This window comes from Aulonocara sp. 'chitande type north' Nkhata Bay, linkage group LG18, assembly GCF_057382095.1.
Source record: "Aulonocara sp. 'chitande type north' Nkhata Bay isolate Kocher_YH1m ecotype deep benthic linkage group LG18, A_spYH_male_GT1.1, whole genome shotgun sequence".
In the NCBI taxonomy this organism is placed as follows: Eukaryota; Metazoa; Chordata; class Actinopteri; order Cichliformes; family Cichlidae; genus Aulonocara; species Aulonocara sp. 'chitande type north' Nkhata Bay.
Genome location: NC_141361.1, coordinates 24,395,307 through 24,410,674, shown reverse-complemented (window position 1 = coordinate 24,410,674; position 15,368 = coordinate 24,395,307). Strand labels below are relative to the sequence as shown.

Sequence of the window (15,368 nt, the reverse complement as noted above, 5' to 3'; positions counted from 1 at the left end):
TTTAAAATACTCTTTTGCAGGTTTTTTGGTTTTGATTGGGTAAACAGATTGCTTGTGATTGTTTTCTTTGATCTCTGAACTCTCTCCCACTGTCTGCATGTGCACACCAAAAGAGAAGAGACAGGCTCCCCCGTCACAGTCTAAACAGTAACGCTTTGAACGTCTCGTTAAAAGCTCACTTAGACTCACATCACGGACACTTACACGTATGAACACACACCTGCCAGGAAGGGAAAGGGTGTGTTGTGACAACAGGCTTATAATCTCCCTCCCTTTTAGTTCGCTGAGCCCTGTGGGTTTTATTTGATTTCACAACAGGGTGTGCTTTTGTGTGTAACCCCAACAGCAATCTCAAGGCTCAAAGGAAAACCCGTCGCTCTCTGTAGTTTGTTACATCTCATTTCTCTTTGCCCAATCATCTCAAATTTCTGTTTGAATTTTTTTTCTCTCTCAAAACTTCTCTGCTCTCCAGGGACGCCATGACACCAAGAGCCCATTTTCTTCTCTAAAAAAAAATAACAGGCGTAATTCCAGCTTTAAATTGGTCTTTATTATACAGCCATGCATTCAGAATTTCCCAAACAAAGTAAATGAAATCTCATGTGAATGTGTGCGCAAACACACGGAAACAAAAGCGTGTTTGAGAGAGGCCTAAGGTAGGGGAAGTCCGCTCGGACTACCAAATCCGTAACAATTCATTCGGTTTCTGATTCCATTCATTTGTTGCTGAGACGTCGTTTTGGGTTATTAGCGCTCCAGGCGTCGCTCTGAATTCCAAACAAAGACAGCAGTGAGTGATATTTCAAGGGTTTAGTGAAAAGGTGAAGTAAATAGCCTAAAGCAGGGTCTCTTTGACGCAGGGCAGGCTGTGATTACAGTCTGTGCGGCAGCTTCTTTCAGTATCAGTTTTGGATTGAATCGGCTCGTCTGCCCTGCAGATGACTCGAGTAGAGAGAATGAAGTCATAATTGCTGTCTGCCTGTGAGTAAAGGAGTGTCTGTGTGCACAGCAAACCATGATTGTGTGGTCAGCCGAAGAACAGACGTTGTTTCACCTTTTTGTTTTCTTTTTTTCACGGTAATCGCTCGGTAGTGACTGTATCTAATGAGCCGACCTATGAGAAGTCACCGTTGGGTTGTTTGTAAATTATTGTTGGAGGAAGAAACAACGCGATTGCCGGGTATTAAAAAGAGATTTGTTGGTGCGCCGTCTTCACATCACTCTGTTTGCTTTCTCATCACTCCGGCTCGGGCCCCTGTTGCTCTGTGATCGTCATTTTGCTCCACCTGAGATCATTACTCCCATTCCTGCAGTGACACACCGGAGAGCGATGAAGCCAGCAGCACTTCAGGCTCATGGCAGTTTTTGTAAGATTGCACAAAGTGACCAGAAATGGATATGAACTTAAGTCTGCATTGTCCTGCACATGTGAGCCCTCTTCCTTCAGAGGCTTCCTCCATAAACATGTGAACTGATCTGTTTGCCAGTTAGAGTATATTTAACTTAATAGATGCTATGTTGCATAAACTACATATGCAGCTAATTTCTTTGCAACCTTAAAGGACTCTCCTTCTTCTCCTTGGTTCTTTTTCTTCCGCTCATAGTTTTCTCTTGTCCTGTGTCTATAATTGTGCCAATTAGTGGCACTTTGATTAGCTAAAATGGGACCTTTAGCCCTGATATGTGCCATTTTCTCTCCTGTCTTTGTACTCTAGTGCATATTATGCAGAATGCCGCTGCAAAATCTGGCAGTTTAACAGCTAATTTACAAACCACCCAGAGTATAATTCCTTTTTTTCTCTGAATAATTAAATGCAGTTTCTGGGCACATATTGCTGTTATCAGCTTATAAATGCAATTTCAGGGGATGGTTTTCACTACAGTTACTTGTCCAGAATTTCTTTCCTGCCGGTGAAGCCAATGTCTGCGTGGTTTTCTCACGTGGCTGAATAGTTCCCCCGTCCAACAGCTGTCATATGATTTATCCATACAGACAATTAAGCCGACCAGTCATTGTTGCATCATGGGCTGAGAGGGAAGCAAAGGGGAAAACAGTTGAAAAGGTTGGGGGGGAAAAAGCAGATAAGGTGGGAGAGAGAGTGACGGAATGGAAGAAAACCCAAGAGAGACGGTTACAGCTGAGAGAATTGGTAAAAGCAGGATAACATCTGCAAGTCGCAGCGAGCATACTGAAGTTTTATCAGGAGAAGGGTGGAAGCAGAGCACAAAGGCAGCGAGAGAGAAGGGTTTGCACAGTAAGGGATGTGTGACAGGCGCACAGCTGATCAGCTCTCTGAGCTGAAAAAGCTGGTGTTGTTGGTATTGCAATACAAACCACAAAAGGCCACAAAAAACACATTAAAAATGATGAAAAATGAATCTTAAAATATTTAAATGCTGAATTTTTCTTTTTGCAGCACTTCACAGACACAGGCACTACCACAGGGTTTTCTCTGCCATTAATTTATACTTCACAGTCAAAATCACAACTGCCGGCTTATTCAGGATTATTCACATTCCAGCAGATCTGTCGACGTGAAGTGACCCGGTTTCTTTTTCCTGTAAGCCAGCTGAGAGCTGACACCCTGACCTCCCTCCCTCTCTCCTACTGTTTAGTCTGCATCACATGAGCTTACACACTCCAGGTCAGACCTAAACCAGCTGCAGCCACCTACTCACTAGAACTTCACACAGCGGTCTTAGTTGTGTCTGGGTTGTTTACATGAAGATCATGGCACCCTAAGATCCCCAGAAAGCGCACTGTCTGTCAGTAGGAATGCTTTAAATGATGTCTGGTTTTTTCAGGTTCATAAATGATCAGGAATTCACTCTTTAGTAGAAAGTATTTAACCTTTCCAGAGCTTTTATAGTAATGATTGCAGTTTTTGTTCAAGTGCTGGTTTATCAGATCAAAACAAAGTCGGCACAAACTCCGTTGCCCTCCTTTGTGATATTAAGCCATGCACATTTGGATTTCTTAGATCTGCTGCGGTTTTGAGGCGTTCTCGTCTCAGATTTCTGCAGGCGCTAAAATACGGTGAGGGTTTTTTAAAATTGTGTGTTGGTAAAAGGACGGAAATGTTTATTTTTGAAAACAGAAAAGCAACTCGTCCTCAAGGAAGTGACTACTTTCTATTGAAGTAGTTTTAAAGATCACTGTGAATTCAAGCATTGTGGCATGTGGGAAATTTAAAGGTGGGTGTCATAAAACCACACCATATAAAATTAAACCCAGCACTTTTAATTTGGGTACTTTAGCGCTCGTTAATTTCCTTATTATTTGGCTTTTGCATGTCAATTTCACTCCAGGATGGATGAACGGGATGCCAGTATCTGAACCATTAGCTTTCATGTTAGGAGCAGTGACTCAGCTTCCTGAGCTAGTGCGTGGAGTTTCGCACCAACTGCTGGCTGTGATATGTGGGTCACTGGGTTGGTGATTTAGCTTAACTTGGCTGCCAGCCTTAGGCTTGCATCCTGCTCTTTATGGTTCCCTGATATGTCTCCCTGTGCTTTTTACTGTCACATTTGCATGCATCACTGGTTTGTTTTTCTCTGTCTTGTTCGTTCGTTTCCCCCGAAGTGTTTGCTCCTTTGCACATTTAGCTATAAGCAGCTTCTTTGAAGCCCACACAAAGTGGGGAGGGGGGGGGGAAAGAAGAAAAGTTATACTTTGTGCTTTTCTTTAAACAACCCGACACTGATTTTGAATTTCTTCCAAATATTTTGATCATCCATAATTGAGAGAGCACTTTGTTTTTGCACCTGCTCTGCTAAATGTGCAATTTTTTTTCGTGGCTAATTTGTAGTGCCTACGCAGTAGCTTAATAGCTTGTGCAAATTGTTTCAGAAGAAGCTACGTCAACAACTGTTCTGCCTAAATTAAATGTCCTCGGTGGCCGAATGCCTCTGATATGTTCTGGGACTCTGCCTTTCTTGATATATAATATTAAGAACACCTCTGATTGGTCGCTCTGACACTGCAAAACAAGATTAAATGACACAGAAAAAGCTCAAATGGAGGTTTGAAAGTGCCTCATGTTTCTTTTTCCATCCTCTGCTTTGAGATCTAAACACCCTCGGCTGCAGCGGGGAACGGTGGTGTCATCTCAGTGTGCTCACAATCAAATATTTAACAGCAGAGATGAGCAGTGAAGAAGAGAAGAAAGAGGCATAGAAAACATAAAAAAATAAAACGGAGATAGACAAAGTAAAGAATTGGAGAGGAGCGGAGGGGAAACCAGCGACATGCGAGAGATAAAAGGCAAACAGAGAACATGAACTAAACAGAGCCTAAAAAGTGAGGATGGTGATTTTATTATGCTCTCTAGTGTCAAAGCTTTAAGAAAAAAGAGGAACTAAAAAGCAACAATAGTGAGGAAGGAGAAAAAGAGAACAGAATAGAGAGAACTGAACAGATAAATATAGCTAAAAACAAGTGCATGGAAAGTGCGATGGAGGCAGCTCTGAAATGTGGGAATAATCACAGATTGGCAGCTAGAATGAGGACTGACAGAGACAGGCTGATAAAAGGCAAAGAAGGGAAGGAGCGCTATTAGAGATGAAGAAGACGGGAGGTGTGCAGAGCGAACGAGGGCCAAATTGAAAGTCATGTCGAGCCACTGGTGTCGGTTCTGGTCACATAAACTGATAGATGATGTGGGAATCATGGAGCAGCGCTGAAACCGGGTGCTAATGAAGAGCTCCAGGGCAAACGTCGGTCTGATTAGTAAAAGGACAAGTGCTGGAATATGAATCAGTGTTTTCGACATACTCAAACACAATCTAATGCATATAACGAGATTTTAGATTTTTAATCTTAATCCATGTGAATATTTAAAATATTTAGTTAAAATAATCAGTGTACAGCTGTTTATCAGTGTACTTAGCTTATCTCAAGAGCTGTTCCTGGGCCTAAAAATGCAATAATCTATGATCTCACAGCAATAATCACTGGCTGGCTTTTATGCAGCTTCATTCAAAGAGCTTTAGAGAGAAACTGGGGTAACCTTTTCCAGGCTTAAGCTTGTCGACTTAAAATAGCTAATGACCTTACCGTGGCTAACAGCTCAACTGCTGTCAAGTGGTGCCTTTGCCCGAGTCGATTATACAACTTTAATTGAGAATCCCAAGTCCAGCATCAGTGTTTCAGTTACAGCGATGACCTGGTTCAGCTTCTAAACTTCTCAAAATAAGTGGACTATTTAAGCAGATCAGCTGCACTGCAAATTAATTGCCTACTTGTAAAACCAGATTAACTCGAGTTGTTTTTTTTTAGATGGTTTCAGACTCGTATGACTGCGTGTCTGCTGAACTGTGCTGCGTGTCTGCAGCAAGTATGTGTCTCCTGACTGTTTTCTGTTCCCACTTTCTTTCTTCGGCTGCTTTTTTTCCTCCTTTCTGTTTATTTCTTTTCTCTTTCATTGATTCCATCACATTAATGGGCTCATATCGATCTACACCCCCAAGACCAGAGCCGTGCACACCTGCTCTTACTAATGTAAGAGCTGCTTGACATTAATTTTGTGTAACTTAGTGCCGGAGAAAAAGGTCAATAACGGGCAAAGAGGTATTTTAAATTCAACACAGGATGAAGTGTTACATGTGTACTTTTCACCTTGTCCACAACATTGGTGGCATTTTGCAACTTTAAAAGCACAATTATAGCTTTCCTATAGCTAACTAATGGCAAACACAGTCTGAAGTAGTCTACAGCGAGGAGAAAAAAAGTCTCAAATGCTGAATGCTTCCCTGTGAATCTGTGAATAGTGACATAGCCAAGGGAGCCGGCGCATTAACATTTCCCCACTGTACCACCAGTATGCGTGTTAAAAGTTCTGCTATCAGTTGTGTTGGTTTTTGTGTAAAACAGAAATGGCCCTCATGCTGAGAGAAGATGAGAGACAGACTGAATTACTGCAGAAAGAAATCACTGTGATTTCACACCTGATTATCTCCCCATTTATCCTGCCTCTCTGTCAGGACTGATCCATTTCCCCGTCTGTCCCGTCCTGAGCTTTTGTGTGTGTTTCGTAAGGCTTTTTTCCCCCGGCATGGGATACAGAACGCTGCAGGCTTCATTAAGTGATGGCATTTTGTCATTCACACAGGGGGTCACTTTTAACTTAACGGTTCTTACATCTTCATCCAGACATACCCGAAACAATGATGGAGAGAGCCACGGTGTGCATGGTCACTAAAAGCAGGTGTGCACGGCCCACACGAACAACCCCAGAGAGACAGCTTTGTTATTTTGTACATGTTCAGACTTGGTGAAGCTACATGACGGCCTTTCGAGTTCTTATAAGAAGGCGACCCGGGCGCTCATTCGGACATGGAGCCAACATACAGTAAGATGCCATCCTTTAATGGAAAGGGGATAGAACTGTAGAAAGACACAAGTCCTCGTCAATTAACTTTTAAAAGTCTTTTAAGCCAGGGAAAGGGCTTTAGGTGAATCAGTTTTGCTTTGCAGCCTCTTATGCAGCGCAGCACCAGCCACCAGACAAATTTATGCAAGCATGAGAAGCTTAGAAGCCAAAATTAGTTTTGAAAGCTCAGCAGTTGCCTTTTACAAACCCATAAATCCCATGTTTAACGCTGCCACAGACAAAACTATGACTGTGAGCCACACTTTTCCCAGACACTGGAGCCTTGTTTGGGTGACATAGAAGAAGAATATTACCTTAGACTGTTGCCTTTACTTGTAGGTAAATGCACAAAACTATTTGGGTGCGTGTGTAATCTTTCCACTTTAATAGAAAATAAATAAATAAAATAAACCAGAGGAATGATTTTGATAGTGTTCAGGCTCTGATGACTCAGAACAGCATTGTTTTCATTTATTAAATCTGCCACCAACACACACAAACGCACACACAGTGAGGCCCACAGGTCCGATGTTATTAACAGGGCGATCCAATCACTCCCCGGCTTTGTAACGAAGGAGAGCAGTAATGAATGAGAGCAAGATAATCCTCCACAATCTTCGTCTCCTTCATTCTTTGTTCAGGAAGCTGTAGGCACAGCCGCTAATCAACACTTCAATTTGGCCTCCTGACATTACCAATTTACTGACAGGCTGGATTCCTTTTGTGCGCTCTCAGGGATTCAGTTCTATTTAAATGTCTCTCGGCCCTCTCTCGGTGTCTTTTCGGCATTTTCCTCCCCGATGAATGAAACTCCCTCAGCTTATTCAACTGTTTATCAGTTCATTTCCTCGACTTATTTTTTGCGGCACTGCAGAACAACTGCTGTTGCGCTCCAAGCTATTAGCCGAGTTAAAGGTACCTGAAGGCACTGATAGTCCGAACGCCGCCATCTCTCTTGTTGATCTGGATGTTTCTGCTCTGCGGTTTCCCTTGTGACATACGAAGAGGAGCTAAAGTCTGTCCATGGACTACGTCCACCTGTTCCTGTTAAAAGCAAGCTGCACTGTTTAGATGACAAAACTTCAGATGTGTCCTGTTTGCACATCTTGTCAGAGCGATGTCATGACTTTGGTCAAGGGGTTTGCATTAGTGTTCAGGAATCCTGGCCTTTAAAACAGCAGAGACGTGATGTAATGGATTAATTTTTATGCCCTTGGAATACCTCCTCTTAATGTTTCTAATCATGGAAAGTTGGCAGCTCTCACTTGGTCTTTAAGCAATTTCCTCATTCACACTCCTGCAGTTTGCCACGTTCACACATGTGCAATCCTCTTTTGTTTGCCACCTAGCAGCTTCACTGGAGCTGTTATGGGTGGAGTGCAGTCCTTAAAGTTGCCTCACTCTCATTTTTCTTTGACTAGCTTGTGACATTACTCATGTTTTCATAATTTCCCTGTCAGGGATTCAGCGTGCATCCACTTAAAAAGCCAGGTCACTCATGGAAACGTAAATAAGCACTTACAGAAAACAGATGTACCGTGGCAATCTGGTCTCCCTAACACTGTTTATAAAAACAGCAGGTCCATAATCAGATTTCCCTCCTGCCCACCACCTGATTCGGAAAGAATTACACACCTATTTTAACTGTTACATTAAATTGAGATACTCCCAGGTCGCATTGGAAGTTCGTTTTTCTCATGTACAAGCTTGTTAGGGAACAAGCTCATTAGAAACCTTGTTATGCCAGGGTTAAACGGCCACAAAACTGAGGCTGAGGAAATTAGTTTTCTCAATTCCTCTCCACGATTTCATAAAGCTAGTTTTGTGTATACAGGACACGTATGAAATCAAGTTACTGCAGAAAACTGACTGTAACATGAGGCCATATTACTGAACTCTAAACTGTTAATTTACCATTGTGATTCGATTTGTCGTTTTCAGAGGTGAATCATCTTATCTTATCTTGCATAAACTCATAAGCATCACAACTATCCTAGCTCTAGCTAGCCAATAGGCTGTCCTAACCTTTACTTTTCTACCAGTTATCATTAGCTGTTCGAGCCAAACAACGGCACTTTTATTGTATTTACTCAACCAACCAACCATAGTGTTTGCCTCTTAATTTAGAGACTTATGGGAGACCCTAAGTGTATGTTGCAGCTACACAAAATATTATGCTTATCAACTAAGACCTGCTTTAAAGAGGCCAACCATTTTTTTTTTTGCACCACTATAAAGTGCAGGTAGCCATTGCAGTATTCCCCTGAACAACATGTGTCACCACTCAGGCAACAGCGTGTAGTGTGACTGATCCATAACATGCTTACTTACATAGAGTACTCTAACAACTCTCATGCTGCTGTTTTGCTTTCATAAAGATGATAAAACATTAAAGCTCGTGCCAGGTTTTTATTTTCCACTCATTATGAGTTAATGTGTTAAATCACCAGCATCTCTTAGAGCAGCACTGATGTTGTAAGTCAAAAGAAACCCAGCTGCAATAATGCACTTCAGTACTTTTGCTTGCGTCAGTTAGGTGTATCAGCACACGTATTTAAAAGCATGTGTATGACTCAGTGCGCAGCTGGTCTGCATTCTTCATTTGTTTTGTGCTTTTTCTGAGCTCACTGAGCTTTCAAACATTGTACACACAAGACTACCATTTGCTAATGTCTACAATTAGTGTCGATTTCACAATGAAATCCAACAACTGTTGTGCTCGATGGTAACCTTGGAGACCAGCAGCGCATGCCTGTCGTGTATAAACTTCGCAGTGGCAGAAATGACTGTTCTCTTTCAAAATAAATACACAACAAAACAAATATACACAGTTGATACGAAGCATCGAGCAGCTCTCGACTAACGCAGGTCACCGGTTGATTAGATGCTTTCACACTCGTAAAATTTACATCATGTTTTCTTTAAGTTGTTTTTTTTTTTAGTTTTGTTCAGTTTTTTTAATAAAAGTTGAATGACTGTAATATAATGATGCACTTGCTCAGCTTGATTTCACTGTGCATTGAGTCAATACAAGGTAATTCTTTCAGAGTGTTTTTGCTGATGCCCTGTCTGCCCTCCAGCCGAGCGCCACAGCGGATGTGTTCTTTCATTTCGTGGCATCAGAGATCTCGGGTGATAACATTTTTGCCTGCCCGCCCAAACATATTTTTTCTACTGTAACTCCAGCGAAACACCATAGAAAGTGCGGCATTTGTGGCCGTGTGACCTGTCGTGTTTTAAGTGCTTTGCTTGGGAACGCTGTTGAAATCTGCTGCCAAGCATGCAAAAATTGATGGACACAGAAAAACCTACGGAGTTGTTTTCCCACATGATTCAGACACAGAAAATGTTTCTTTTAAGTGAAGAGCCATATGGGAAAAGTGTATTTGAAACATGTTCATGCCGATATTTCACTGATGAATTGTACCATAGTCTCAAGTTTTTCTACCTGCATATATTACTTGTATGCAGTGTTGGTCAAGTTACTTGAAAAAAGTAATCAGTAACTAATTACTGATTACTCCCCCAAAAAAGTAATCCCGTTACTTTACTGATTACTTATTTTCAAAAGTAATTAATTACTTAGTTACTTAGTTACTTTTTAAAAACACGATTTACAACCTGAAGAGGTGATAAAGTGATAGATCTTTCAGCCCAATTCTACTTTTTCTACATAATCCATCATACAAAATGTAATCAAATGGAAAAGTCTCTTTTTTTAACTTGTTTTATCAGTTTTAATCTTTTAACTTTATGCATCAAGCAAAACATTTAATTATATGCAACATTCTCTGACTTGAATAAATTAGTTTAACATTTAAACCTATTTTCTGCACATTCCAGCACATAAAATAAAATATTTTTTGTGTTTTCACTCACTCTTTCAAACAGATGCAAGTAAAACACAGCAGAAAATAAATAAAGTCAAAGACTCAGCGGTCCTTTTGCTCTATTTTCACCTGTAAAGCAGGAGCAGGGTAGGCGGAGGGTTACCCTGGTGCAGGTGTGCTGCGGTCAGTTGAAGAATCCGCGCGAGTGTCTCTGTGAGTTTCCCATCACGTCGTAGCTACTCGGTGCTTGCTCGGAAGTTTAGGGGTTTTTTTCGCTGTAAAAAGAAGTTTTCTTCCCACGCACGATGGACGCTAATGTTTTTGTCACTTTTTATGGAATCAAACTCAAAGTAAGGTCAGTACTTCCACGCTTTAAACGCTGCACGCTCATACTCTCTCTGCACTCGATATATTATCCATTGTTGATCTGCACACAGCTGCTGTCACCAACATCGCACTTGCTTACGTCACTGTCATGAGACATTCTCGCAAAAAAAATCACGGTTTTAGTAACGCAGTAACGCAGCGTTCCTACGGGAAAGTAACGGTAATCTAATTACCGATTTTGCAATAGTAATCCCTTACTTTACTCGTTACTTGAAAAAAGTAATCAGATTACAGTAACGCGTTACAAGTAACGCGTTACTGCCCATCTCTGCTTGTATGTTAAAATTGAATTACACCAGTTTATTCAGCTCTATCTCTGTTGCTGTTTTCTTTTCATGCGATTTAAAACATTTAAATCTTTATACTGGGACAACGTCTATATTTAATACCATAGATGCTCACCCCTCTGAAAAAAATAGCTGTGGAGCTTCAATTCACGTCTATTTCCCATCTATTTTTTTTCTTTCTGACAACCAGTAGATCTCTTGACACTCGCTGCTTTCACTCTTCACTCTCTACTCCTTCTCTTCCTCTGCTGCCCTCTATGTAACTCTCTCCTAATACAGCCCGTGTTTCATCTGTTACTCTTATTTCTTTAGTTATCCATCACTTCCTCTGTGTATCTAATTCACATTGCCCCGTGGTCCCCTCACCCTCAGCTGGGCTCTGTGCCCGGGCGGTTACTGTAGCTCTGCTGGCCGATCCTGCTGTGATCTGGTCCAAGCCCACACTGCTTGCCTGTCCTCCGTCATACGCTTTGACTGCAGAAGTTACATTTGAGGAACAAAATGTTCAGTTGAGGCTGTCAGAGATGTGTAATCCTACTTTAATTAGTGTTGTGTAGAAATAGTTACTTAGTATTTCAGATGCTTGACTAACAGTATACCATCAGGAGCTGGTGTGTTAACCGAATGGTAACTTACTCGGTGTAAAACACAGTGTGATGTAATTCTCGGTTCTGTAAATTTATATTTTATGTTCAGTTTATGACTCAACTTCCAAGAAGAACAGATAGTGACAAAAGTTTGTCAGTGCACTCTAATCTTGTGAGTGGGTGTGTGATGGATGGATGTAATGGAGTAAAGATCCACAGCGGAGTGCATCAGAGCAAAAAAATAGCCGAAAAAGTCACCTTGCACTGAATCGTTTTAGAGCATGAAGCGGCACCGTGGGTCGTCTCAGCTCAGCGGTGTTAAGATGACTAGCGTATGACTTGTTTATGAGCCCGAAGCTAGGGGGAAGGTGAGTGAGTAAATGGAGACATGCCAGAAAAATCCTTGAACAGTGTGTGAGAGGCCTGTATGAAATGCATATAAACTACAGTTATATGCAGCATTCACTTGGTACTCATCTCTTCCATTACGAGCTCATCTCTTTTATCTAGAAAACACAGCTAGTGTCTTTGTTTTGTTTGTCACGTCATGCACGGATACAAGGCTGCATAAGCACACAGCAGTGCCTCAGCAAAGAGAGGAAAGACAGAACCGCATTAATCAGATCAGTCGGACACTTTTGCATTTACGTGAGCATTTACGTAATTATGACTTATGTGCGTGTTGGTTAGTAACAATTTCTTTTTTGTAGTTGGCAGAGTATTATTTTCAGCTGGGGTCAAATAAGCTCACTGGTTTTGTCTGTCTGTCAGTCTCTTCTAGACTGAGCTAATCACATCTTGAAAGCACCTTTGTATCAGTGAGGAAACAAGAATGGACTTCAGCATCAAGGTCAACAAAAGCTGTGGCTTTTTTTGTAGATTTGCTGAGAAAGACAAAAAAGCTGCAACTTATGCACTTTGTAACATCAAGGTATAGTTTTTTGTTAAAGGGCCAAAGATGTGGTTTACTAGCGCCTCAAGCTTACTAGGTTTCTAGGCCAGGTTAACATGTAAAACTGTGTATCTCAACGACTGTGGTGAGTGCTTTGTGATAATGTTGAAGAAACAATAGAAAAAGAATACGAGAAAATTAGCAGCTTTGATTCAGTTCGCTTTTTTTGTTTGTTTCTTTGTTATCCTGGTGGCTGCAAAAGTTTTAGCAGTTCTGTGAAACTTTTAAGTGATGGTAGCGACTTCAAAGGACGACAAGTAGTATCAGAAACCTCTAGAAACCTCTTATGAGTCCATTTATCAACCAGACTGTGGGACGTGTGGAGACCGGGGGTGTCAAACTCACTTTTAGTTCATGTGTCACATACAGGCTGATTTTATCTCAAGCACACTGCAGCTTAAGGTCAGTTAAGAAAAAAAAAAGTCTCAACAATTCGTCTGTTTCTCCACATTCAGTCGCTATAATCACAAAGAACTGATATTGGACGTCAAAGAAACACATTGACCTCACACCTCTGCTTAACTGTCTTACTTCGGTGGGGTATGGCCGGTCATGGGTAACGTCTAAAGATTTAGACCTCAAATTAACACTCTGACCCCTTCTTCATTATTAATGACTTGCAACACCATGCTTTTTGGTGCAAAGTACAGAGAAAGGAGAAAAAAATGATGCCCTGCTTTTCTCAGTTTTCACACTTTTCACCCACCTTTGCAAAGCTAAACGTCTCAAAAATATGGTTTTAGATAGGAACCAAAGGCAGGACACTGAGGCAAGAAATAACAAAAAAAAACCTTCTTAATTAAGCCAGCAAAAAAAGATAAAAACTTAAAGCCTAAACAAGGAGCCTCAACATGATCCTAAACAAAGATCATGAAAATAACTAGAGGGGTATACTACAAAGGCGGCTCAATAAAGCCAGGCTTTCCTACTCCAGTCAGAGATAATGGGCATTACAACAGCAATTATCAGGTTTCTCTGTCAAGTCGGGCTTTCTGTTTCAGTCTCTCTGTCTGCTCGCATGAATGGGGGCGTTTCACACGTCATATGAGTCTTCTTTCACACAAAATGATCCTTATGAGTGCCGCCTACTTCAGTCACAGATGTTATCAGGTAATGATAATAAAATGGGGTTTAAAAAAAAAAATCTATAAAAAACATAAAAAAATAATATAGCAACACAGTTACAAGCAAGACAAAAGGTTAATGCTGCCAGAAATCACAGAGTGAGAAAATAAGCAATTGAGTTTGAGTTATTTTAATGCCGATTGGGCTCTCAGTGCTGCTGTTTGTTTCTAATGTGATGGCTGAACAGGTATTCATCGCGCGTGTGTGTTGTTTTTACATGACCAGCTCGCCTAGTCATGTAAAAAGATGGGCACTTTTGTCACACAGACAAGCTCAACATAGATTGCTAACCCATTAATCTTGCTTCACAGTAAACCCCTCTGAAGAGGACGATCTGACTACGGATACGCAGGGGATTAATTGGAGACTTTTAAAGGATTAGGCATATTTGAACAAAATCAAAGGTTCTGAAAAAGATCAAAAGAGATGTACGGGGAAAACCAGCAATCACAGCAAAACAGGAAAAACTCAAATGTGAGATAATTACCACAGAGACAAGACGGCTAACATTAAACGTTAGTTAAGGGAGATGCTATGTTAGATGTTAAGGAAACACTGTCGTAGTCATGACCATGTCATTTGAGGTGAGCACTAGCATTTAAGTACACGCTGAGCCTGTCATTGACAGTGAGTCTGTGCAGATATACTAAAGCTGAGTTTGTGACCGGGCTACAGCTTTATCGGACGCCACTCATACCTCTTGCTGCTCGAGCGGAGCACATTCCAGCGCTAAAAGTCAAAGATATTTCAGCTTTTAGCTCACCAGTGCTGCACATTAAATGGGTTGTCAGTTGTTTCATAGCAACAGCAGTGGCCCAGACGAGTGCTCACCTCAAGCAGCTATTGGAGCCAGACAAATAAAAGGTGCAGAGGGTTATTTATAGCTCCACGTCATTCACTATATTACTATTAAAGGTGAACGCCTTTCCAATTCTTCTGTTTAATAATTTCACTTGTACTCTTTAACATTTCACAAGCACCTCTTATGTTGAAGTGTGGACTCCTGACCAATAGCGATCTGCTATTACATAACACTGATTGCAGATAAACCTTTCATTCACTAATTGGCAACTATTCCCAAAACACTTTGTTCCCAGCCACGGTTTGTCTTGATAAGGAATTTCACGGCATATTTAGAGCTGATAGTGCTCACCCAACCGTGTGTCAGACTTCATCTTGTGCAACGAAGTCCAATAAAAATCATAACAAGGTATCAAATTCCAGATGAGTTGCAATTTCGTCAGAGATGTCAACACAGAGACTTTGAAGGAGGAACTTTACTGTGTTATCAAATAGAAGATTACTGGCAGCAGTTACACGCTAACAATTTTGTCAGCTCTAAGAACACGGCTGCGGGGTCAGCTGAAAGCTTTTATTGTTGGACCGACTGATTAAAAAAGTCGTGATTTTTGGAAAAATAAAACTTTCCGGCGTTCGTTCGTTTTTTTGAACTTTAGCAAGTGAGTTTGTATGTTAGGGCCCACCATTCATCCTAAAATAACTGGTTTTAATGGGCCTCTGACATCAATGTTCAGAGGTAGCAAGGTGGGTTAGTTTTAAAGCAATCTCTATTAAAAGGAGTTTATGACATTTTGTATTTAAACTCATAAACTCGATCACTGATAGATCACACAGTCTGCCTGGGAAGAGGTGACTGCTGAAAGCATCTGGTGTAACGTTTGGTTCCAGTGAAGCTCTGTAAACACAAATCTCAGCAGCTCATGTCTGGAGACAGCAGACTTCTTGGACCAAATTAATATCACAGCAGCTTTCTGTATCTAATTAAAAGAAGCGGCAGGATGAAAACAAATGCAGCGTCTGAACGCTCA

The 15,368-nt window shown here is 41.2% G+C and overlaps 1 protein-coding gene across 11 annotated transcripts in view; it reads left to right on the top strand.

Moving 5' to 3' along the window:
* LOC147308621 (SPRY domain-containing SOCS box protein 4-like) overlaps window positions 1-15,368 on the top strand; it is an 84,998-nt gene that overhangs the window by 47,533 nt on the left and 22,097 nt on the right. The gene's annotated exons all lie outside the window — the stretch shown is intronic.